This window comes from Oryctolagus cuniculus, chromosome 6 (genome assembly GCF_051225735.1).
Source record: "Oryctolagus cuniculus isolate XC-2025 breed Fujian yellow rabbit chromosome 6, ASM5122573v1, whole genome shotgun sequence".
Classification (NCBI taxonomy): domain Eukaryota; kingdom Metazoa; phylum Chordata; class Mammalia; order Lagomorpha; family Leporidae; genus Oryctolagus; species Oryctolagus cuniculus.
Window position 1 is genome coordinate 39,010,001 of NC_142872.1, and position 22,892 is coordinate 39,032,892.

At 59.3% G+C, this 22,892-nt stretch overlaps 1 protein-coding gene and 1 long non-coding RNA gene across 8 annotated transcripts in view; one reads left to right on the forward strand and one right to left on the reverse strand.

Annotated features, from left to right (window-relative positions):
• LOC138850190 (uncharacterized) overlaps positions 1 to 4,139 on the reverse strand; it is a 20,410-nt gene extending 16,271 nt beyond the window's left edge. Inside the window, exon 1 of one of the 2 annotated variants that reach the window (XR_016236364.1) lies at positions 3,944 to 4,139. This is a non-coding gene — a long non-coding RNA (uncharacterized LOC138850190). The remainder of the gene's footprint in view (positions 1 to 3,943) is intronic. The other variant, XR_016236363.1, reaches the window with a different exon arrangement.
• NDST1 (N-deacetylase and N-sulfotransferase 1) overlaps positions 1 to 22,892 on the forward strand; it is a 90,656-nt gene that overhangs the window by 23,952 nt on the left and 43,812 nt on the right. Inside the window, exon 1 of one of the 6 annotated variants that reach the window (XM_051843524.3) lies at positions 2,326 to 2,535. The exons of 1 other annotated variant lie outside the window; for it this stretch is intronic. The gene's annotated coding sequence lies outside the window, so the exon portion shown is untranslated. Of the gene's footprint in view, positions 1 to 2,325; positions 2,536 to 2,767; positions 2,899 to 21,291; positions 21,396 to 22,892 lie in introns of those variants that run through there. 4 more of the 6 variants (XR_016236362.1, XM_089336084.1, XM_089336081.1 and 1 more) reach the window with 4 other exon arrangements.

A 22,892-nucleotide genomic window follows, 5' to 3' on the forward strand; every position in this document is an offset into this window, starting at 1 on the left:
GGGGCTGAGATGGAGCACCAAGGTGGTGGTGAGGGGAGGGAGGACCAGGGCATCATCTCCAGTAGGTTCTTACCTGGACCCACAGGGGTCAGCTCCCTGGTGGGACCTGGGTCTCTCCTCCCTACAAGCTCTCTGGAGGGCAGCAAGCTGGAAGGCTTTGGGCCCAGCTCAGAGAGCAGCAACTCCGAAGACTCAAGGATAGGCAGAGCTGTCACACGTGTGGAATTACCCCACTCACAGGCTGCCCCCCAGAATGCTGAGAGCATGCCTGCTGTGGATCCACAGCTCCACCAGGGAGAAAACCGGCTCTTGCTCAGCTCGGGGGAGAGAGCCTGGATCCTTGACCTTGGCTCCCCCCATCCCCCACCTGCTCAGCCTGCTAACAGCTCTCATCCCACCAGGCTCTCTGGATCTCGGGCCCTGTGCGTGGAACCATTCCCCAGGTGCCCCAGCCTCCGTCCTGTCCCCTGTTCCCCGTCTCCAGTGTTCTTCCTTGTGCCGTGCCTCCTGCTTCCCCAGCTCCATGCAACACTCAGCTTTTCCTGAGTCCACCTCATGTGGCCTTTGCACGGGGTGCTCCATCACCCCACCCCAGCGTAGCCTACCCACTCTGAGCCTGCTGCCTTCCCCCAAGTCCCCTCAGTAGGACACTTGTCTGGATTCTCTGAAGGAGGCCCTGAGCTTGACCAGCCTGTGGACCCAGAGAAGGGCACGTAGGCCATCTCCTGTACAGCCTGGACCATTGTTGAAAGTGCAGACTCACGTGTCTCAGCCCTCACCTCCCTGGCTGGGGGCACACAGCCTCACTCCAATGGTGTTTGTTAAATCTGCCTGAGACCCAGACCATCTTCAAGGCCTTTACACTGCTGCTGTGGGACACAGATCAGACCAAGGAGAATTTGCTGGTCTCTCTGGCCAGACTGGTGAGGTGGCTGCAGGGTGGACTGGGATGGCACAAGACCATCCTGCAGTTGGGCCTCCCCCTTGCGCTCAGCCCTTCACCCCACGCAGAGGTATCACACGGGCACACAGGGCAGTCAGAAGCCTGGTGCCACCCCGCTGCAGCTCTTGGTTTAGGCCTCAACATCTGAGCCATGAGTGGGGAGTGCACTGAGCAGAGCAAGCCTGGCTGGGCTTCTTTGCTCTGCTTGCTCCTGATTGTTTTTTGTTTTTGTTTTGACAGGGAGAGTTAGACAGAGAGAAAGGTCTTCCTTCTGTTGGTTCACCCCCCGAAATGGCTGCTATGGCTGGCGTGCTGCGCCGATCCAAAGCCAGGAGCCAGGTGCCTCCTCCTGGTCTTCCATGTGGGTGCAGGGCCCAAGCACTTGGGCCATCCTCCACTGCCTTCCTGGGCCACAGCAGAGAGCTGGACTGAAAGAGGAGCAACTGGGACAGAATCCGGCGCCCCAACCTGGACTAGAACCCTGGGTGCTGGCGCCGCAGGCAGAGGATTAGCCAAGTGAGCTGTGGTGCCTGCTCCTGTATATTTGAACCTGGTTCCTGTAGTTAGATAATTCTGAGCCCCTGAGGGTATTTAGGAATCCACCAATCTCCAAATTTGCCAACCCCCCTTACCCTACTCACAGGCAGTCAGGGTCTGGGAGGGTTGGGGAGGTGCCTGCTATCAGAACCATCTCAAGGGGTTCACTCTTGATGCTCTTGGAGGTCAAACAGCCCTGGGCTGGGGTAATCAGATCTGAGTGCAGCTTTGCTCCTCTCTTCTGTTTCTGGGCCTCAGTGTTCCCATCTGTTTAGTGGGCATAACCACTGTAACCTAGCATGCAGGGTAGGGAACAGGTTTTGGGGGCAAGGGGTTTGCACAAGTCCCTCCACCCCTTCAGGGGTCTGTTGTGCACAGGCGAGTGGTACACAGCTGGGAACGTTCTATTAAACAATGGAACCAGTCAATGAGCCAGTTAATCACGATAAAAGGAGGAAAGGAGTTTTCAAGAGTCAAGGTGAGGGTGTGTGCTGGTGGCGCTGCCTGGGACCTGGCTGGCCAAGCCGCGTGCGGAGGCGCGGGAGGGCGCCGCGAGCCCACAGGGGCAGAGCCGGGCGCCCCCTTGGGCCCCGGAGGCGCGGCGGGCGCGGGCTTTGTCTGCCTGCTGCTCGCCGCGCTTCTCCAGACCCCCAGCGCTGCTCCGGCCCTGACCCCAAAGAACTTGGTGGCGTCCCCCGGGCTTTGTTTCCTCGGGGTCACCGCCCTCGGGAGGCCCGGCAGCCTCGCCCGGCCTTCGTGGGTCCCGCATCCGACGCCCCCTCCGGCCCCCGCCCCCTACCCGCGCGGAGACAGGGGTCAAAGGCAGCCCGCGTCACGTGGTCGCCGAGCAGCACCGAATCGGCCGAGAGAGCCGAGGGAGAATCCGGGTGGAAGCCGAGAAATCCAGCCCCGGTCGCAGCGCCCGGTCCCGCCCCGGCCCCCGCCCCGGGGCGCTCGCCGCACGCCCGCCGGCCGCCCCGGCCTCCGCTGCGCAGCTCCGCGCGCTGCGCGCGCTCTGGGATCGAACCCACGCCTGCCGCCGAAACCCCGGGCAGGTAAGCGCCGCGCCGGCCGGGACTAGGGCGCAGGGCCGGGGCCCCTCGGTGCACCCCTCCGCGCCCCAACTTCCAGCCTTCAGAGCGCCCCCTCCCCGCCGCGGGACGGGCGGAGGCCTCGGGCTCCGGGCGCCGCGGGGGCCGGGCCTGGGGGGCTGGGCACCGCGAGGGATGGGGATGGCGCGGGCGGCGGAGCGGGCGCGGCGGCTGCGGCGTGGGCCGGGGGTGGGAGCGACGGGCGCCGGCCGCGAAGGGGTTAACTCCGGCCCGGGCTGGAGCCGGAGCCGGAGCCCGAGCCCCGCGCGCACGCCCGCCCGCCCAGGGGTGGGGGCCCGCGCGTCCCAGTGGCGTCCTGCCGTGCAGGTAGGAGGCCGGGGGCCTGCGCCGGCCAGTCCCCTGCAGCCGAGACTGCGGGGCCGAGCCGGGCGTGCAGGCCGCGCGGGGCCCGAGCGGGCGCGGGGCGGGCGGGCGGAGTCTGCCGGGCCCGGCGCGGGGGTGGCGGTCGCACGCGGGGTGGGGGCCGCGGCGGGCCGGGCGCGGGCGAGGGCAGCGCGGCAGCTGTAGGTCACGGATAATGTCACTCGCGAGGAATGCCCCCTCCCCCTCGCCTGCTCGCGAACAGGGGAAACTTTTGTCTGGCGAAGGAGGGGGTTAGGGGCCGAGTCCCAGATCGGGAAGGGGAAGGCGGCCCGACCGGTTTGCTGCCTGCTCTCGGCGGCCTGGTCTCTAACTCCCTCCTCCCTCAGCCTCTCCGGTGCCCCGCCGAAGGAGCCCCCACCCCAACCCCCTTGCCAGCACTATGACGCCTTGGGACAGGAGTGAGGAGGGGGTTCTGAGACCCCCTGGAACCTTGGCACCGGGCGCGGGCCTGTGCTGTGCTGGGAGCCCCTGAGGCTGGGGGTGTGCAGAGCCCCACCCCCTCGGCCCCATTGTCTGACATCCCTGCCCCCCCAGTACTGCCCCAGCCTCCTAGGTCGGATAGCCCTTGGTGTTTGTCAGTATGCAGCTGTGTGACCTTGAGCAGGTTCCTTCCCTTCCTCACCTGTAAAATGGGGGGGAAATGCAGTAGCTGGAATGGGCCTGTGGCCCCGCAGTAGAGGGTAGCAGCTTGTATTCAACAAGTCCTTACTGCACAGCTGCCTTGCGCCAGGCCCTGGACTCATTCACTGGTTTACCCTACAGTGTCCAATTCTTCCGGATCATTATGCGCCATGTTTTACAGAGGGGGAGACTGAGGTACACAGTGGCAAAGGTCACACAGGTAGGAGTGGGGGAGCTGGGTCCTTGCTCTGGTGACCACCACGGCTGCCTCAGCTGCAGGTCTCCCCCAAGGCCTAACTTCCTTACTTGTGGTTTCATTTTCAGTTGAACTGATGTGGACCCTGCTCCTCTCCCGCACCGCCCTTACCCCATGACGCTCCCCTCTGCCTGGTGCTTGTTCCGGGTGATGTCTTGTGCCCTGGCTCTTGTCAGTGCGGGTAGCCCGAGCAGGAGGGCAGCTCAGTTAGAGCTTGGGCCTGCGGCTCCGGCATGGTCCAAGTTCGGTGGCTGGCCAGGTCTGTGGCAAGAACGCTGTCCCAGTGTGGGTGGCGCAGGGAGGAGCCTGTCTCCCTGGCTCCAGCTGGGGACAGCTGGTGGCTTTGTCAACAGGCTTCTCCCCAGCACCCTGGGGATGGCCAAGCCTTTCATCTGCATTCAGACCAGGTCACTTTCAGATCAGCAGGGGGCAGAGGTAGGGCTCAGAAGTGGAGCCCTTGTGCAGAGGAGAGAACTAAGGCTGAGGGATTTCGCTCCCAAGGGTGCCCTTGTGTGACTTAGCCACTGGCCAGGTCCTCATTGCTAAACAAATGCTGTCGGCGTCCTCACTGCAGAGGTCCCAGAGCCCAATGACAGGGGTGGACTTTGAGCCAGTGGCACGATTGCCCAATCCTCATGTACACACAGGTTCCTGAGCATGCTGGCACAGTGCTGGGCCCCCAGCAAATGCCCACTAGTGAGTGTGTGGGGTGCTTAGACTTCCCCTGGCTTTTGCACCCTGGGCTGGCCCCATCTTTTGGTGGGAGTGTCGTGTCTAACTATCAGGCTGTGATTGGGGGTCTTGAGTAATTACTTAAAAAATGGAAAACAAATTGCTGCTTAATTAGGAACATCTTAAAACCCAGGGCTGAGGGGAGAATGTGGTGGTGAGGAAGGTTGTGGGGAGTAGCCTCCCTGCTCCAAGAACTGTTTCCCCATGGCTGGACTTTGCAGGATTGGTGGCCTTTTCCTGGGCCCCGGGCGCAGGGAGTCCTCCTGGGCTGACAGCTAGCTCCCTTCCTGCTTGGAGGAGCAAGAGTGGAATTCTACAGCTCAGCTGCACGCTGAGGAGACTCAGAAGAGCGGGACTTAAATAAGGGGCCTGGAAGGGTGAAAGGGGTCCCCAGGGCTGGGGCTGCCCTTGTCATGTGATCAGAGCCGAAGGAGAGGTCTCTGGGAAAGAAGAGCACTCACAAGCAGAATAGTGAGCCTCCTGTCGCAGAGGGGTATGCAAGGAACGGTTTTGCAGTCCAAGCTGAGGATGTGGTGAGGAATGTGAGCTCATGGAGAAGCCGTGGCAGCTCAGAGACGGGCTGTGAGCTCTGCAGCCCAGTGTCTTCCTGCCCTGGGCTTGGGACCTGCTTGACCATGCTGTGGGCCCAAAGCCAGGCTTCACTCTCTAGAGACCGGGCAGACTTCGGCTGGCTTGGAATTTGGTTTTGAGTATGGCTTGAAATATCTGAACTGTTTGGAGGGCTCGGACATTCTTTACTTGAAATGGAATGTTAGAGTAATTTGTTAAATATGTATGGAAACTGCCTGTGGCTGGGGTGACAGGGGACAGGGAATGAGGTGAGGCCCTGCCGCTGGTTTCTGGCTCAAGAGGCTGCTGGTCTGATGGGGGAGGGAGGATCAGGGTGCAGGCTGTGTTGGATGGGCTTTGAAGGGTCAGCGGAGGGGGCAAGCTCGCTAACTGCTAATGCCGGCCCGGCTCTCTGGAGGAGGAAGTGTTTTTGAGGATGAAAAGCTATGGGAAGGGGCTATGGGAGGCAAGATTGGGTTGTAGAGAGCCTGCAGCGTTCTGCTCTGGACTGTTCTGTGGTTGATGGAGGGGACGGAGGGTTGTAAGTAGCTGGTTGAGTCGATGCCTGTTTCTGTGCCTTGTGCCAGGCACCATGCCAGGCTCTTTACAGATGCCCCATTGAAGTCTCACAATGCTTCTGGCATGCCCCTCCCCCACCCCGTTTTCGGGTGGGGAAATAGAGGGTCAGAGGGGCGGGATCACTTACAGAACCGGAACTTGAACCCAGACCTGGAAGCTTTCTGCCCTGTGGTGTTGCTTTTCTCAGGGGTTATTTGGGTGAGATGGTGGCAAGTGTGGCAGGGTTGCGAGCAGCAGGGAGTTGATGTTCACTGTGGTCCTGCAGTGAGCAGACCAGGGTCTGACTCGAGTCTGACCGAAAGGGAAGAATGGGGAGGCAGCTGGGCTCTGCAGCTGCCTTGGGCATAACGGTCATTGTACGTGGCCTAAGGGTGACAGCTTTGCTAAGCTGCCTGGCCAGGAGGCCAGTGCACGCGGAGAGTTGGAGAGGCTGTGGGAGGGTGCACCGGGAGGTTTGGCCCAGGGGAGCACTCTTGGTTCCCTCTTCACCCACGAATGTTAGCATTTGGGTGATGCTGGGCCCACTACCACCCTGCTGTTCTCGTAGCTTTCAGCGCTGCCCCTCCTGCCCGTCTTGGGCAGGACTGTGCCTGGGAACGTCCCTGCACTTGGGAATCCGCTCAGCCCAGCTGTCCTTCCAAGGGCCTCAAGAAGGCTGGGCTGCCCGGGCTGTGCGTTCAGAGGGCTCAACTGTCTGTGAAATAGGGTCCACCGTCAGGAAAGAAAGCTGCGCCTGGAATCAGGAGTAGGGGTGGGGGAAAGGGCTGGTGGGATTGGACGTAAGGGGTGGGGAAGAGGAGAGTGACTGGCAGGGGGGTTAAAGGCAGGGGCTGTTTATCTCGGGGGTCCCCAGCAAGCGTGCCTTCTCCCACCTCTCGTGCTACCCATCAGCTTCAGTGTTGGAGCTCTGTGGACGGGGTGGGCGTTCTCGGTGCCTCAGTGCTAGAGCTAATCTGCCCCCAGAGCGCCTGTCTGCAGGGAGAGGAGTTTATGCTGGCTGCCTCCTGGTCTTTTTTATTCCTACCTGCCTGCTTTCTTTTTAAAAAGGATTTATTTATTTACTTTTTTATTTGAAAGGCAGATTGACATAAGGGGTGGTGGTGGAGGGAGAGATCTTCCATCTGTTGGTTCACTCCCCAAGTGGCTGCAACAGCCAGGCTGGGCCAGGCCAAAGCCAGGAGCCAGGAACTTCATCCAGGCCTCCCATATGGGTGGCAGAAACTCAAGCACTTGGGCCGTCTTCCGCTGCCTGCCCAGGTGTATTAGCAGGGAGTTGGATTGGAAGTAGAGCAGCCGGGACTTGAACCGGCACTCCAATATGGGATGCCAGTGTTGCCAGCCATGGCTCACTGTACCCCCAACATCGGCCCCTGCCTTATTTCTTGATCCAGACTGGACTCACTTAAAAACGTGTGTGGTGAACAAGCATATGTTTATCCAAGGACGATGGCTGGGAGCTGGCCCAGCATATGGCCATAGCACCCCTGTTCCATTTCTCCTCAAATAGAGCCTGGCTTTTTCCCTCTCCCTGTCTGTGCCCCATCCCTTCCTGCCTCTGCATCTCTGCTCATGGCAAGGAGGCTGTACCCCAGGCCCTTCCCCTCATCTACCCCAAAATCTTCCCCAACCAGCGCTTAGCAATGGTGTCACCTCTTCCATGCAGCCGTTCCTGATTGCTGAGAGGTGGCCCAGCTGCCCCCACCTTCATGTGTGCAGAGCCGTTTCCTGGTTCTTCTGAGGCCCTTCCTCTCCTGGCTTTTCACTGTGGTTCCCTGCACATGTCTCGCCTCCCCTAGGTCCTGTGCATCCCAGGCAGGGGTGTGTATGTGGCCCACTTCCAGAGGGGTTGGGCAGTGTTGCTGAGTGGAGCCAGCAGTCCTGGGTTCAAATGCCAGTTCTGCCACCACTGGCCGTGCGATGTAGTGCAGTTTGCTCACATCTCTGTGGCCGTCGGTTTCCTTGGCCAGATTGGGGACGGGGACTGTCCTCTTTTGTTGGGGGAGGCTGAGGGAAGAGCGCAGTGAGTAGGAGCTGTTGGAGGTAGCAGTGGTTGTGATTCCCACTGATCGCTACAAGGGAGGAATCCTGAGTCAGGAAGGCTTTCACGGAAGAGAGAACCTGAGGCCTGGAGAGCTTGGGCGGTTTGTGTGATGTCCCACCCAGGAAGCTCCACAGCACCACCTGTGTTACGCCTCTGTTTTTCCTTCTCTCCTGTCATCAAGGCTAAGGTGCTCAAGTTCATAGTCTCTGTCCCCACCCTGCTGGCCATGCTGGGCTGGCGGAAGGCGGGGCTGGTGCCTGTGGCCGACCTGGCGACCTGGGACACCTACCCCAGACTACATACACTATATGGGCTGGGGCTTGCTGAAACCTCCCATGCGGCCTCCCTATGCCCTGGGGAGGCGAGATCACGGGCAGGAAAATGGGCCTGGACTTGGGGCAGGTGACCAGGAGATGCAGGCAGAGCACAGGCCAGGAGTGGGGCTCTGGAGCCACATGGGGTCTGAGTTCAAATCCCTGTTGAGCTTCCTGCTTGTGGGGCTGTTCAGTTCTCCATCCGAACGAAGGGGCCGTGGCTGTGCTCACATCCCTGCGTCTGGAAGGAAAATGCAGGGGAGGTGCTGCTTGATCCACGCCTGCTTTGCTCATGGTGGGTGTGGCTCACACGCATTCCACCCTTACAGCAGCTTTTGGAGATGGGCTCTGCTGTTGTCCCTTTTAGCAGATGGGGCAACTGAGGTCCAGGGAGGGAGGTGGCCCAGGCTGCAGCTGTTAAAGCTCAAGGCGTTACATCCAGCGTTGGTGGCTTTCTGGGGCTGCTCTGGCTGGCTCCTCAGACCTGATTGGTGGAGACCGGCTTCAGCTGGGCGTGATGAGGGCACAGCAACAGCCAGGGCAAGCACAGATGGAAGGGCTTGTGTCTGCAGGAGCGGGGTGGGGAGGAGTGCCCAGCTTCTGCCGTCCGTGTGAAGACGACATGGTGGGGCTTCTGGGCTGGCTCAGACCTGAGGTCTGGCTCGGTGAGGGAAGGCTTGGATCCTGGGCATCCCTGGGCCAGTGGGGACTGGCCTGTCTGGGCAGATCCCTGGGTGGCGGTAGCCACTGCTTCGCAGCCACCTCTGGTTTACACCATCAACCTTGCAATGAGCTGCCTGCCCGGGCAGAGACCAGGTGGGGAGAAATGAAGGTTGTCATAGCAGGGCCTTTACTCACGCAGCTCCGTCTGCCTGTGTGCCCTTCCTCTTCTCCCTGCACCTGGGTGATGCTTGCTCCTGCTCTCACAGAGCAGGAGGGCCTCTCTTCACAGCTCTCCCTGATTCAGCCCCTGGAGTCAGTGGAGCAGCTGGTAACTTGTTAGATGTGCAAATGATCCAGTCCCCCCTCTCCCCCCAGAACCACTGAGTCACATACCCCGGGGTACTGTCTAGCGACTTGTGTTTTCAGGAGCACTCAGGACGGGGCAGTTCTGGTCCCTGGGTTAGGTCTCTGGATTAGGCCTCAGAGGCCCAGCAAATGGGAGGGCCCCAGAGCAAAACCCAGGTTCTTTCTCTCTGTCTTTAAGGAGTCACCCCTTGGAACAGCTCCCTGGGACACTGAGAAGGGGACAGCGTATTGCAGGAGACAGGGCCTGGGAGAACCTGAGGAAGGCGGAACTGGGGGATTGGAAGAGGAGAGGAGTTTGTGGGTGTTGAGTATGGTGCCAGTGACAAACCAGCTGTGTCCTGGGGCTGGAGCCAGGACTGGCGCCTGGCAGAGCGTGGGTCCTGCCTTGGAGGATGGTATCTGCCCAGGCACGTGTGTCCTGTGCAGTTGTTGTGGCCAGATGTGGTCCAGAGGGCTTAGGGGCCTCAGCTGTCACAAGTCCAGGGGCTTTAAACATCTCGGTCATCTTAATGACCATCATAATTGCTGCTTACATGTATGGACAGCTTGTAAATGCTTCCTAGGTCCTTCCACGCCACCCCATCTGCAGGAATCTCCAGAGCAGTCCAGCAGGTGTACAGGCACTATTATTGTCCCCTTTTTAAAGATTTATTTGAGAGGTAGAGTTACAGATAGGGAGAAACAGAAAGATTTTCCAACTGCTGGTTCACTCCTGAAGTAACCACAACAGCCAGAGCTGGGCCGATCCAAAGCCAGGAACCAGGAGCTTTTTCTGGGTCTCCCATGAGGGTGCAGGGGCCCAAAGCGCTCAGGCCATCCTCTATGCTTTCCCAGGCCATAAGCAGAGAACTGGATCAGAAAAGGAGCAGCTGGGACACAAACCAGTACCTATATGGGGTGCCAGCACTGCAGTCAGAGGCTTAGCCGACTACTCCCCTATTATCCCTATTTTATAGATGAAAATACTGAGAATGTTCAGCTCTAGGGAGTAGATCTAGGAATTCCACAGAGTGCTCTAGGTACTCACAAACATGCTCTCATTGGAAGGTGAATCTTAGAGTGTCTGTGTAGTAGGCATAACTTAGATTGGTTTTCTAAAACATTCCCAGCTATATATTCTGTTGCACATAGAACTGGGGTGGCATCAGCAAGCACACCCCCTCTCTGGGGGATGGCTGATGGGATTGTGTTGGGCTGGTCAGAGCTCCAGCCCCGAGGTGGGGCCTCTACTGCTCCGTGGTTAGTGGAGGGATCATCTGGGGCTCAGAGAGGCTCAGTGGTGACTTTGTGAAGCCCCACAGCAGAAGCACGAGATCTACCCAGAGCAGTAAAAGTGGGGCTGCTTGGGTCGCGACCGGAGCCCACCCTGCACCATGCTATTTTTTCCTGTCTCGATGTCACCAAGGTCCGTCCCCGTGCCCAGGGCCTTCCCTGGCACAGGCAGAAGCCCCTGCATCTCAGGACTGAGGCCCAGGGATGAGCACAGGCTCACCCACAGCCATGCAGGTGTCCGAGTCATAGTTGGGACCGGAGAAGGGTTTGTTGTCCAGAAACTGTCCCTGCCCCATCTTGCAGGCTGGGTAGCTGTGGCCCACAGGGTGGCCCAGGGTGGTTCTGGGGGCAGAACCCTGGGAGAAGGTTGCCAAGAAGGGGTGGAGCAGCTTCCCAGAGGAAGAAGCCCAGGAGCCCGGGTGCTTGGCGGAAACCGAGCGCCTTTGAGAGGATGTGCAGAACAATGGCAGGGGGATGGGGGCTGCTGCATGTGAGAAGGACTTATTGATGTCCTTTAAGGAAAAAGTGGGGTTTGCAGTTTGGACTTCTGTTCCCCTGCAGGATGTTTATGTTACCCGCTGGCAACAGGATCTCAGAGCCTGGGAAGTTTGTCAGGTGCTGGTATTGACAGACTCAGGGCCCTGGAGTTGGGTGGACTTGATCCGGGAGTCGCCCCGTTCCACAGCCAGCGAAACAAAGGCTGAGAGGTGTTGGGGAGGTGGCTGTTGGAGGTGAGACCGCGGAGGACTAGGGAGGAGGAGTACCAGGCTCATCTTGTGTCTAACAAGGGGCAATCCACCTAAACTTAGGCCCCCCAGGGCTCCAGCTGGGGAGGGGCCCTTGGAAGGGCTCAGTGCTGCTGGGGTGGGAGCCAGGCCAGGTCTGGTCCACACGAGGCGGGCCCACTGTGGGAGACAAGGCTGAGATGGTGCGCTCGGAGAGGCCTCCCCCATCCAGATGCCAGGCCCAGCTGTGCGCCGTCTGCCCAGCAGCTAGGAGCTGTGAGTCACCCCCAGTGGGTGCACAGGCCACGGTGCATCGTGATTCATTCTGTTCTCCCAGGCCTGCAGAGATGACGAGGCCCTGAGCCCTGATCCACGCCCACACCTATTCAGGAAGAGGCTGTGGGTCTGGTCTCCGAGTTTGCAGGCAAGAGGGGCCCAGGGGAGCCCTCTCCCTCTGCCCCTCCTGCCTCTTGCGTATCCATGATCTTGATCCATGCATTCCCAGCAGCCCAGGGACCTGTGAGCCCCCGAGGTCGGGTGCAACATGTTGTGGACATTCTGTGCATCCCTTTCTTGGAGGAAGAGCCTCTGGGTTGTGTCAGGTGGCTGGAAGCCTGGGTGTCTCTGTGAAGTGCTGCAGGAGGCCTGGTTGGGTGCCCTGCAGACTTGAGAGGAGGTGGCCATGCAATATCAGGAGAGGAGCAGGGTTGTGTGGCTGTCCACTTCTGAATTGTGCACATGTTTCTTTGTCAGGACTTCAATTTCCTCGTGTGCAAAATAGCAACAGTAAGGATTTTATCTCATGGTGTTATCGGTAGACTTTCAAATAAGATAACATGTGGAAAGGAGTTAACAACACAGTGCCTGGTACAAAGAGCTCACTTGGTGCAAGTTTGCCATTTGTCATGTGATCCTGTGATCTTGGTCTCCACCCCAGCTCTGCGCTGTGTGTGTGTGGGGGGGTGCTTTCCAGGAGCTACAGGGCACGGCTGGGAGTGGGGTGGGCCTGGGAGGGCAGGCAGCTTTCTCTGCATTCTGGGACTGCCTGCCTGGCTCTCCTGGCTGTGTCCTGACCAGGGTTATGTAACAGCAGCTGGGCCTGGTCTCAATCTGCTTTGTCCTCCATTGTTTCTTCCTCTCCCCTCCCCCTGGAACTGTTGATAGCTGACTATTCCTGGGCTCTAGGATGAAATCGGACCCATGCTATTCTGCCACGGATTGATTGAGTCCGGATGGACGTCGGCTGGGTGGACGGCCCCTCCTCCTGCCACCTAGGGACGGAACAGAGTTCGTGCTTCTGTGCCTGCTTTAGGAAGAGCAACAGGGCCGGGGCTGGTGGGGGAAGGGGAGGCAGCCTTATAGGGTGGCTGGGCCCTGAGCCAGGTGGCTCCTGCCCATGGCCCCTGTGGGTACAGCGGTATGTCCCAACCTGACCCTAGGACTCTCTCCCCAGGAAAGCCCACCCTCCAGGCCCAGCACTGGCCCCTCCTCTCCCAGGAAGCCCAGCCCAGTCCTAGTTCCCCCTCTGCAGAGAAATTAGCCCCTACTGAGCTCCATGGTTTGTGCTCTGTCCCTTTTAAGAAAACAAAAGTAACAAACTGGTAGGCCACATCTGCCCCATGGGTAGATTTTGTTCCTCCCATGCCAAATATTGAGTGAGTTGCCAATGGGAGGTTCACATAGAAATCCAGACTTCTGGCAACCTTGAGCCTTCATTCTCCAGTGGCCCCTGCTGGAGATGGGCACGGGCACCGCACTTTGCCCCAGCCCGGCCAGCCCCTTAGCACACTCACATGCTCTTTCCTGTCCCCAGGGGTCTGCATTTGGAAACCTTGAGGCGTGGCCTCCTCTCTCCTACACTGGAGCGTGCTCCTGGTCTGGCTCCTCCGTGGGCTGACTCGTGTCTGTGTACCTCGAAGCACTGTACACAGCAGGAGCACCATCAGTGCCTCTGTGTGAAGGAAGGCTTGGCAGCACTGTGTCCCCGCCAGCTGGGAAGGATCCATTTGATAGAGGCCACCGGATCCGCCTGCCCTGGGCCCGCCAGTCCTGCCCTGGATAAGCACTGAGTGCTTAGCTACTGACCCAGGCAGCTTCTTAAGCTGTTGGGAAGCAGCCCCTGAACCCCTTGCCCAGCTGTTCAGCGGAACCAGGGATATCCTCGCTCTCACAGCCAGAGGGAAGGGTGGGGCTGGCGTGGCAGCCTTCAGAGGGTGTCAGGCCTGGACTCCTGTGGCCTGGGCATGGAGGGACAGCATGAGGAGGTGTGGGTTAGCTTAACTGTGTCCTGCGGGCTTCACCTCCATCTGCTTTATTCTCCTGGGGCATGATGCTCTGTCCTCACCTCCTTGGTCCAGCTGTCTGTCTAGTCAAGGTTGGTCTGAGTCTTTTAGTTGAAATCTGAGCTGTCCCTCAAGGCCAGCGAAGATGCACGGCTGATGTGGGGACAAGAACAGCCTGAGAGGCTTGCCAGAAATGCACACTCTGATTGCCTCGGTCACACGGGTCAGCCTCCCCTCCCCCAAGTGATTCAGACACAGGGAATCTGTAGACCGTGCCATGAGGACCCTGTCTTAGTACGTGGAGCTCAGGGTGAGTGGGGAGGACCCCTGGGTGGCAGTGCCGGGTGCTGTCACACACAGCCCTCTCTCTAGGCTTCTCTTGTGCCCTCTGCACCACCATGCTGGCTTCTTCTAGTCATTGTGGCTGCGAGCAGCTTGTGAGCCATCCCTGTAGAGGATGACAGAAGGGGGTCAGCAGGTGCCGGGGTCTGCACGGGGTGACGGCACCCATTTTTTGCCCTTCTGTCTAGCCACTCGCCAGGCCCAGGGGTTTCACGTTCACCCTGGGTAACAGCTCAGCAGAGGATTGCTCTGATCCTGGGGAGGAAGCAGGTACTGTACCCCTGGTGTCGGGCTCCACAGGGACGGTTGCCCCACTGTGCAGTCCTGTGGCATGCTGGCAAACAAGCCATTTATAGCTGGGTAAACTGAGGCAAATAGAAGGGAGAAACTCTCCTAGTGTCACACATGGGCTAGGCCTTCTGATTCCAGGCAAGGGCGTGCTTGCCTGCTTCCCTCTGCAGGGTCGGAGAGGTCGCCCAGCTGGGACAATTGTCTGATTGTATGCGATGGCACAGAGGCTAGGCCAGGAAGAAGGAACCGTGGCCATAGCTGTCAGGAGGCACAGAACCGGTTGGGTGTACACATGGCCCCTCCAGCGTCCTCCATCCCCTTCCTGTTCTTACACTTGCTCAGATGGGCCAGCTGCCTCCGTGCCTGCTTCCGCCTGGCACTGGGCTTCACGCTATCTTCTGAGAACAAAGCTTCCCTCTGACCATCCTCCTCTGATAGTAGGAAGAGGGCAGGCGTCGCTCTGGCCCCCATCCCCTACCCCCCTGTCACTGGGAGCACGGGGCAGCCTTTGCCAGATGCCAGCTCCTGGCATCACTAGTGGGCTGTGGGGAGCCTACACGCAGTAACCCGGTCTTAGTTCCCTCTGGCGGCCCACATGTCAGGGCCCAGACTTCTCCCCCTGTGTCCAAATGGGTGGTCAAATTCAGGAGGCAGGGCGGACATGAAGCCCTGAGCCACTTGTCCCAGGCGAGTTGGGTGATCTGGGCATGAGCCAGTCCTAGGAAAACTCTGAGGTTCAGCTGGCCCTGGCGGGGATCCTGTGCACCACCAGGTAACTGTTCAGGGCACAGACGCTGTGTCAGGATGAGCGAGCAAGTCGTCCTTGCTGGACACGTTCTTGTTAAGCATCTGCTTTGTCCTGGGCCCTTTGCTAGGCCTGGGGACATGACTGTTTTGGACTTGGGGCTGGAATTCTAGCAGTGGGATGGAATCAGCGAGGCAGCAAATACATTTCTCTATCAACTTTGAGAAGCGCCTGGAAGGAAAGCAGTCTGAGGGGGGGGGGGGGGGGAAGACGGGTATTGTGACCAAGGGAACAGCACTGCCCTGTGAGGTGGGCCTGGAAGATCTCTCTGGAATGGGAACTGCACTGCAGGCAGAGGGAACAGGCACTCCAAGGTCTGAGGCAGGAGGGAGGTCCAGCCAGGAGGCTGGTGTGGGCCAGTGCAGAAAGAGCAAGCGGCAGTGGTAGGAGAGGGGCTGCAGGGCCCTGTGGCCCACAGCAGGGGCGCTGCTGCTTCCCAGGGAGCGAGGGGAAAAGCTGTTGGAAGGCTTGGGGCTGAGGATGGGCTGGTTTTGCTGCACGTTTCCAGGGAGCATCTGGGCAACTGCATGGACAAGACGGCAGAGGTAGCCAGGGTGGGTGCAGGACCGCATCCAGGAGGTGGCTGCAGCCAGCCATGGGGATGAGAAGATGGATGGCTCGGTGGTGGGAGGGGCTGGAGGAGACGCCGGGGCTTGGAGTCAGGATTTGTTTTGTGGGATGAGCTGCCGGATTTGCAGATGGATTAGATGCAAGGTGTGAGAAGACGGTGTTGACCGCCGGATTTCTGTCTCGGGGACCTAGAAGGACAGTGCCGCCGCTTACTGAGACAGGAAGGCCACGGGACAAGCAGGTCTGGGGAGGGAAATTGGGATTCGGGGTCGCTGTGTTATGTTGGGGCAACCTCTGGTGGGGGCCAGGACAAATGGGGAGGCTGCTCTTGGGCCCTGGGTGCTCTTGTTCTCAGGGAGCTTCCTCTGGGGGTACAGCAGGGGCGCCCTGTAGGACCCTCCCCAGCCATGAGAGGCTGTGCAGTAAGAAAGTTTCCTGGCTCCTCTGTGCTGTTTCCTCTTTCTGCAAACCTCTTCTTGCTGCTGCCTTCCTTCTGGACAAGGAAGACAGGTCCTGAGCACTCACACCACCATGGTGGCCCCAGGCCCCAGGCTCTCTGCCGGCGCACCTCGTGGGAGGGAGATCCTTCTGGGGCCAGGGCCATGGGGGCAGAAGTAGCCTGGCTCTGCTGACATCAGAGGGAGCCCCCTGCCTTGGCTTCCCCCCTTAAACACGGAAGTTCTGGCCCCAGGCTCTGAGGATGGAGGGAGCATTTGGGGAGTCCGGGCTTGGGTTCCGGCAGGTGCGTGTGTGGATGTTTTCTCTACTGCTTGACTGTGAGACTCTCTGAGCCGCCTCAGTTTTCTCATCTGTAGAAATGGGTGACCAGAGTACCTGCTTCTGGGTTACTCTGAGGGTTACATCTGAAACCATACAGAGAACACTCGGCAGAGGTCCTGGCATATATCGCAGCCCATTAATGGAAGCTGTGAGTCCCAGATCGCCTGCTCTTGGCCTGATGAAGGGGCTTTGCTCAGTGGGTAGGAGGAGCCAAGAGAGGTTTTTGAGCAGGAGCAAGGCCTGTGTGTGGTTTGAGGGGGCAGCTGTGAGTGTAGAGGCTTGGGCTGAGTCCTGAGCAAGTGTCCACACCCTGTCCACCTTCCAGAGTGAGAACTGAGAGCTGACCATCACGGGCCATTTTCCCCTGCCCCAGCCAGGGGCATTCCTTGACTTGCTGGGGCAGCTGCTGCCCTGCACACAGCTTCCTCGGGGACGGGGTGGTCACTTTCAGGTCTCAGACAGGACTCGTAGTCTCTCCTAGAGTGGTGGGGCAGGGCAGGGCCTGCAGTGGCATTCCACTGGGCACTTGGGTGTGAACTCAGGGCCCGGTCTGGGTGCAGGCTGGGGGGTGCCGGCTCCCCTGGAGCCATGGAGAGGTTGACAATGGGCGGAATGTGGCTGCTTAGGCCCCACACTTCACTGGTGCCCAGGCATGCTGGCCGGGCCCTGCGCTTCTGTGGGCCTGGTTCCCAGCAGGTGAGCTGTGCCAGGACGGCCAAGGACATTCCAGTGTCCCTGGGGCTCTGGGCCAGGCTGTCACCAGGCACTGCTTGTTTTCCCAGGGTCCAAGGGTCTGTAGGGTGGGAAGGGGCTCTGGAACTGTTCTGAGGACTTTTCTGAACAGCTGGGTAAGTTGAGATCTGGAGAGAGCAAGGCACTTGACCAAGGTCTCTCAGGTCATCTTCCGCATATCTGCCGCCTCCCTCTGTTCCCATGTCCCTGGCTGCACCTCCTGGCCTGCAGCCCAGATGTCCGTAACAGCCTCCCTCTCGTGGGCTCCTCAGCAGCTTTCTCTGCGCTCCTATTATTGTAATCTTGCCACAACCTGCCAGTCACACATGCTGTGTGGTGTGTCTGGCCCCCCGGCCCCCGCCAGTGAGTGCTGTGACAGAGACTCGGAGACAGAGCTGTGTGGCACGGAGGTTTAGGCCACAGGCTTAGAGACAGCCGACCCCAGTGTGAGTGCCAGCTCTGTCTCCGCCTGGTGGGGCCACCTGTCTCCAGTTTCCCCAGCCTGCCTGTCTCCATCTGTCCAGCCAAACCTGGAGCAGCAGTTCACATGAAGTGCTCAGAAATCCTCATTGTTGTGGCCACGGCTCATCCACGCTGGCCGATCTGCGCAGCCAAGGCTGTGGAGGAGCAGACCCAGTCCTGGGCGGGGAGGCAGATGGGGCCCAAACACTGCCTCCCTGTGTGCTTTGTGGGAAGTCACTCATCCTCCGGGAACCCTGCTGTGCTTGTATAGATTTGTCCTGTGACATCGAGGCAATGCCTGTGAAAAAGCTTTGCATCTGGGTGGTGGCTTCAGGAAGGCACGGTGGTGACTGTGGTGCGCCCATGGCGACGAGGACCTGTAACCACCGCAGCATATGGACGACAGGCGGTGGGACGGTCTGCAGGACGCCTGGCACCCACAGGATTCCTCAGTCCCGCCAGCCCGCTCCTGGCTGCTCCCCAGCCTGCCTGGCACATTAGCTCCTGCAGTATCTACTGGAAAACGTAGGCGGTGCAGAGATCCCCTGTGGGTTTGGGTGATTGTGTCTGATGCCGTGGAATGTGGGGATGAAGAGTCAGACAGGTGCTGAGCTCTTCCCAGCTGGGAGCTTGAGCTACTTGCTTGAACTCTGTGAGCCTCAGTTCCTCATTTGCAAAATGAGGCCAAGCTTCAGGCAAAGAGCCCAGCACGTGGTGGTGTAAGGCGGTCACACAGTACGCTTCCTCCCTGGCGCTTGGGGCCTGGTGGGTGGACTAGTGGCAGAGAGCTGCGGCCGTTGCGCCCACTTCCGGGGTTGCTGTGGAGGTCAGTTATGCTCTGCAGAACCACCCAGCTGGGAGTTAGGAGGGTCACAGAATCCCTCTGTGTGATCCCATTTTACAGGTAAACAAAGCAAGGCACAGAAGGCAGGATACTTGGCTCAGTACAAGCTGGGCCTGTGGTGAGGCTGCTCTCAGGTACCCCTGCACTTGCTCAGCCCCGAGAGCAGCTGTGCTCTGGCCCTCACTGTCCTCACCCCAGCTTTGCCCAGGGCACCTGCGGGGCACCTCCTAGTCTCACGGAGGCCCTGTGGGTGAAGTTGGTCACTGGGCTTTTATTCTGTGCCTTCTTACTCTCTGCCTGTGTTGTTCTTCTTCTTCTTCATTTTTTAAAGATTTATTTGTTTTTATTTATTCGCAAGGGAGAGTTACAGAGAGAGAGAGGGAGAGACATATCTTCCATCTGTCGGTCACTCCCCAAATGGTCACAATAGTTGGGACTGGCCCAGGCTGAAGCCAGGAGCCAGGAGCTTCATCTGGGTCTCTCATGTGGGCAGGGGCCCCAGAACTTGGGCCATCCTCCATTGCTTTCCCAGGTGCATTAGCAGGGAGCTGGATCAGAAGTGAAGCAGCTGGGACTTGAGCCTGTGCTCAGATGGGATGCCAGCAGCCCAGGCTGTGGCTTAACCTGCTATACCCCGCTGCAGACCCCGCTGCCTGGGTTCTAGGGAAGGTGCTCACCCCCCACCCTCGCGCTGCCAGCTGCACCTCTGTGTCAGCGTGTTAGCAGCAGGTTCCTGTTGTGACAAGCTGCAGCAAGTCTGGAAGAACAGGCTGCTTTCATGCAGGCCCTCGGTGAAGCGCCCTTGGTCTCAGCAGGTCTCAGGTTGGGCCCACCAGGCCCCTGGGAGATTAGGGGCTTCTGCCGTTCCAAAGTGTTCCCTTCCCATGGCGTCTGCAGGCCCCTTGGCTTCCCTCCGCTCTGTGCATGGGGCCTGGTGACTTGCCAGTTTCCCCAGGGCTTTGTCCGCTCTGAGAGCCAGCTGGTCTCGGTGTTGTTGGCGTCAGGGTTCCCACTGCCATTGGCCGGCCTGCCTTGAGGGCCTCAGGTGACTTCTAAAGAGGTGGCCAAGGCTGCTAATCCCTGAAAGGGATTCCTAGGGTTTAGCCGCTGGTGGGACCTTAGGCCTACTTCGTGCTGAGACACGAGGGACCTGGTAAGGCAGCATCGATTCTGCAACTGGGCCCCATGTAGACAAACCCATTGTCCTTTTTTTTTTTTTTAAATTATTGCCACTCTCGGGCTTTGTCATGAGCAGGTTGCCTTGGCAAACACTGTTTCTAGAGGACACTTGTAAATGTTTGCTGTCAGGGAGCAAACCCAGGCCGGCCTGACCTTTTCTAGCTCCCTGTGTGGCCCTGACTGAGCTTCCCACCTTCTCCGGGCCTCCCCTGGGGAAGGCCCCTTTCAGCTCTGGCCTTTCCAGTCTGGCGAGGACTCTAGTACCCTCCACACCCCGGTCAGCCACCTTCCTTCCTCCCCTGCAGGCTGGGGCCGTGGGAAGGGTCCGACAGCTGTGCTGGGCTGGGGGCAGCTGCCAAAAGCCCAAATCCCAGGTGCCTTGATGCCTTGCTGGTCCCCGTGGGGGGTCACCCTTTCCTCTTTTTTTTTTTTTTTTTTTTTTTTTTGACAGGCAGAGTGGACAGTGAGAGAGAGAGACAGAGAGAAAGGTCTTCCTTTGCCGTTGGTTCACCCTCCAATGGCCGCTGCGGCCGGCGCGCCGCACTGATCCGATGGCAGGAGCCAGGAGCCAGGTTACTTATCCTGGTCTCCCATGGGGTGCAGGGCCCAAGCACTTGGGCCATCCTCCACTGCACTCCCTGGCCACACCAGAGGGCTGGCCTGGAAGAGGGGCAACCGGGACAGAATCCGGCGCCCCGACCGGGACTAGAACCCGGTGTGCCGGCGCCGCTAGGCGGAGGATTAGCCTAGTGAGCTGTGGCGCCGGCCTCCTTTCCTCTTTTTTTCAGGACAGGTGGGGAGGCTGAGGCACCCAGTTTCCTTCCCACTCCTGGCTGCCAGCTAGCTAGCTAGTTTTCTTTCTTTCTTTCTTTCTTTCTTTCTTTCTTTCTTTCTTTCTTTCTTTCTTTCTTTCTTTCTTTCTTTCTTTCTTTCTTTCTTTCTTTCTTTCTTTCTTTTATTGACAGGCAGAGTGGACAGTGAGAGAGAGACAGAGAGAAAGGTCTTCCTTTGCCGTTGGTTCACCCTCCAATGGCCGCCGCGGCTGGTGCGCTGCGGCCGGCGCACCGCGCTGATCTGATGGCAGGAGCCAGGTGCTTATCCTGGTTTCCCATGGGGTGCAGGGCCCCAAGTACTTGGGCCGTCCTCCACTGCACTCCCTGGCCACAGCAGAGAGCTGGCCTGGAAGAGGGGCAACCGGGACAGAATCCGGCGCCCCGACCAGGACTAGAACCCGGTGTGCCGGCGCCGCAAGGCGGAGGATTAGCCTAGTGAGCTGCGGCACTGGCCGATTCTTTCTTTCTTTCTAAGACTTTATTTGAGGCAGAGTTACAGACAGACAGGGAGAGACAGGAGAGAGGTCTTCCATCCCCTGGTTCACTCCTCAATTGGCCACAATGGCGGGAGCTGTGCCGATCTGAAGCCAGGAGCCAGGATCTTCTGGGTCTCTCGCACGGGTGCAGGGGCCCAAGCACTTGGGTCATCTACTGCTTTCCCAGGCCATAGCAGAGAGTTGGATCTGAAGAGAAGCAGCTGGGGCACAAACTGGCGCCCGCCCATATGGGAAGCCAGCGCCGCAGGCGAAGGCTTAACCTACCATGCCACTGCACTGGGGCCTCCCCGGCCCCCTCCTTCACTGTGCCAGCTTTCTTAGGTCAGAACGCCATCAGCATGAGGGTCAGCGCCGTGCTCTCTCCGCTGCCGAGGAGGGTACCTCCACTTGGCGTCTCTACATGCTGTGGGGATCCCTGGGCACAGGGCGCGGGGCAGAGGAGGAAGCAGGTGTCCTCTCTCTGGCCGAGGAGGTGGGGGCTGGTGGGGATGGGGGGAGCCCTGAGGTTTCCGGGAATGTGGTTGGTGGCTCAGAGTGCCCTAGGGCCACCTCCCTCCCCTCCCCTTCCTTTCCTCCCTCCAGGGAGGGGACTGGGCCGACAGTAATGCCATTTGTGCTGGCTCTGGGATTAGATGCAGCCCTGGTAAGTGAGGAAGAGCTGAGCCGCTGCTGCCTGGAACCCTGGTGGGTCTTGTCGTTCTCTCCCTGGCTGCCCCATTGTTCTTGGCCTCTCGCACCCGCCCTGCACCCACCTGCCCGCACTGTCTCTGATTGCCTGCTCTAGCCGGGTGTGGTGGCTGTCTGCAGTGTGTGTGTGTTTCTACCCATGCCGGAGGGCCTGGGGGCACAGGCTGGCTCCTGAGCCTGGTGCTGGTCCTGTGCTACTCAGGATCAGAGGCAGGTTCCACCAGGGACCCCTCACCTGGGGCTGCTCCAGGGAGATTGCGCAGGCCTGACCTGGTAGATTCCTCATGGCAGAGAAGGAGGAAGAGGCTGGGGATGGGACGGAAGGGCCGGTTGTTCTTGTGGCTTCTGCAGACACCTGGGCCAGTCCATGCATCCACCTGCAGCTAGCAGGCCCGAGTTAAAGATTTACTCAGGGCCATGGGGGACGCTAGATTGGTGAGGTCCCAGGGGGCACAGATTTGCATTTGTGGCTTCAGTCCTGCCTAGTCTGCAAGAGCCATGGCTTGTCAAAACCACAGGGCCCCTAGCAAGGTTTCTTGTTCTTGGCTTTTGGTGGGAGCTGGTCACAACCACCCTGAGTCTATGTGTGTGGAGAGTCTGCTAATGACGGTCTTTGGAGTTCCAGAGGGGCTCCAGAAGGAGGAGGAGTTCCAGAAGGTCACAAACTTCTGCTCTGCTCCTTGCCCCTGCAGCTGTGCAGCCCCTCCCTCTCCCTGACAGCACTTGGTCCTCAGCTCCTGACCACACGATGCTCACTGCCCTCTGCCCCCTGAGTGCTGAGAGACTGGGGAGGGACTGGAATGCTCGTGTGGGTTCTAGACCCTCCTGGATTTGACTCCTGCACCCATGACACAGAGACCCCGGGCTGCGCCTGCTTTTTGGCACCTCTCATGGCTGTCTAGTGCCATGAGAGGAGCTGGGCTTGTAGACAGGCTGATGGGGACAAGCTCAGGGCATGGCAGCACGTGACACTGTTTTTGCTTTATTGGGAATAAATGACAAGGGAGTGACATCATGATGGGGACGTGCTCGGTATGGTCCTGGCAGGTAGCAAGGTTGTGAGCACGCTGGGCACCCGTGTCCTTGGCATTCTCCTGCCAGCTGGGAGCTCCTGCTTCCCACCTTCCTGCTGCTTTACATGAGCACGAGCTCTGCCTGTGTGTATGGAGCCCCTGGGGGAGGGTGGTGAGGACCATCTGGCTGAGGGCCTACCTTCCTGGTGGCCCAGGGTATGGTGCAGGCTTTTCCAGGAGGGTGGAGCTCACTGCTGCAAAAGCAGCTGGGGTGGCAGCCATGGCATCGGTCAGCGGCAGGAGCCCCTCTTGCAGGCTGCAGAGCTGGCTCAGGAATGGTATGGAGTGTGCCAGCAGCAGGGCTGTGAATACTTAGGAGGAGGTGCTCCAGGGGCCCTGGGATGGGCTGGCCCACCTCCACCTCTGCACAGCTGTGTGACTTGAGGTCCTTTACTTCCCTCTCTGAGCTCGGTTTCTGTGT